Below are 2,115 nucleotides of genomic sequence, written 5' to 3'. Positions count from 1 at the left end.
GTATAAATATTAGATTGCAACCTTTAAAAAAAGGTACGTTTTTCCATTTTATGAATCTCCTCAACAACGCTCAACCAGTCGTCCAGAACAGGGGGGTCAGTACAGTCGTGGCCAAACGTTTTGAGAATTACATAAATATTGGAAAAGTTGCTGCTCAAGTTTTTATATTAGCAATTTGTATACACTCCAGAATGTTATGAAGAGTGATCAGATGAATTGAATAGTCCTTCTTTGCCATGAAAATGAACTTAATCCCCAAAAAACATTTCCACTGCATTTCATTGCTGTCATTAAAGGACCTGCTGAGATCATTTCAGTAATCGTCTTGTTAACTCAGGTGAGAATGTTGACGAGCACAAGGCTGGAGGTCATTATGTCAGGCTGATTGGGTTAGAATGGTAGACCTGACATGTTAAAAGGAGGGTGATGCTTGAAATCATTGTTCTTCCATTGTTAACCTTGTTGACCTGCAAAGAAACGTGTGCAGCCATCATTGCGTTGCATAAAAATGGCTTCACAGGCAAGGATATTGTGGCTACTAAGATTGCACCTAAATCAACTATTTATAGGATCATCAAGAACTTCAAGGAAAGAGGTTCAATTCTTGCTAAGAAGGCTTCAGGGCGTCCAAGAAAGTCCAGCAAGCGCTAGGATCATCTCCTAAAGAGGATTCAGCTTCGGGATCGGAGTGCACCAGTGCAGAGCGTGCTCAGGAATGGCAGCAGGCAGGTGTGAGCGCATCTCCACGCACAGTGAGGCGAAGACTCTTGGAAGATGGCCTGGTGTCAAGAAGGGCAGCAAAGAAGCCACTTCTCTCCAAAACAAAACATCAGGGACAGATTGATCTTCTGCAGAAAGTATGGTGAGTGGACTGCTGAGGACTGGGGCAAAGTCATATTCTCAGATGTAGCCTCTTTCCGATTGTTTGGGGCATCTGGAAAAAGTCTTGTCCAGAGAAGAAAAGGTGAGCGCTACCATCAGTCCTATGTCATGCCAACAGTTAAGCATCCTGAGACCATTTATGTGTGGGGTTGCTTCTCATTAAGGCAGTGGGCTCACTCACAATTTTGCCCCAAAACACAGCCATGAATAAAGAATGGTACCAAAGCACCCTCCAACAGCAACTTCTTCCAACAATCCAACAACAGTTTAGTGAAGAACAAAGCATTTTCCAGCATGATGGAGCACCGTGCTATAAGGCAAAAGTGATAACTAAGTGGCTCGGAGACCAAAACGTTGAAATTTTGGGTCCATGGCCTGGAAACTCCCCAGATCTTAATCCCATTGAGAACTTGTGGTCAATCCTCAAGAGATGAGTGGACAAACAAAAACCCACTGACAAACTCCAAGAAGTGATTATGACAGAATGGGTTGCTATCAGTCAGGATTTGGCCCAGAAGTTGATTGAGAGCATGCCCAGTCGAATTGCAGAGGTCCTGAAAAAGAAGGGCCAACACTGCAAATACTGACTCTTTGCATAAATGTCATGTAATTGTCAATAAAGGCTTCAAAACGTATGAAGTTCTGGTAATTATATTTCAGTACATCACAGAAACAACTGAAACAAAGATCTAAAAGCAGTTTAGCAGCAAACTTTGTGAAAACTAATATTTGTGTCATTCTCAAAGCTTTTGGCCACGACTGTACAGAGCCACTTACAACTATTTGCTTTTTTTGCTGCAGCGGTAAGAATCTTCAGGAGATATTTGTCGTTACTTGTTAATTCTTTGGGAAAATCTCCTAAACAAAATGTTATGAAAAATTGTACCAACTAAATTTAGTTTTCCAAAAGATAACGGGGGCGGATTCTGGGTTCTTCCGTTTTGTCTTCTGCGAGATGAGGAGTTCAGAAGATCAGTCATGTGAGATCTTTATGTTAGTGCCCATCATCAGCCAAGGTGCAATGCTGTAAAAAAAACCAAAACCCAGATCATATCAAAAGAGGGATTAATCATTTTATTTATTTTTATTTAGTTTATATATACTTAACATGAATGTTGAGTGGAAATCAGCAGCTGTGCACAATTAAGGGGTACGGTGTGTGAGGATGGCCGAGCGGTCAAAGGCGCTGCGTTTTGGTCGCAGGAGACGTGGGATCGAATCCCACTTCTGACA

General features: G+C 41.8%; 1 non-coding gene across 1 annotated transcript; it reads left to right on the top strand.

The window, feature by feature from the left end:
• Positions 1–2,041: 2,041 nt before the first annotated feature.
• On the top strand, positions 2,042–2,115 carry trnaq-uug. Its single transcript has one exon. It is a non-coding gene; the product is annotated as a tRNA-Gln (tRNA).

Source organism: Simochromis diagramma, unplaced genomic scaffold (assembly GCF_900408965.1).
Source record: "Simochromis diagramma unplaced genomic scaffold, fSimDia1.1 OVJJ01000707.1, whole genome shotgun sequence".
NCBI classification, from domain to species: Eukaryota; Metazoa; Chordata; class Actinopteri; order Cichliformes; family Cichlidae; genus Simochromis; species Simochromis diagramma.
This window is presented reverse-complemented; position numbering and strand designations above follow the sequence as displayed.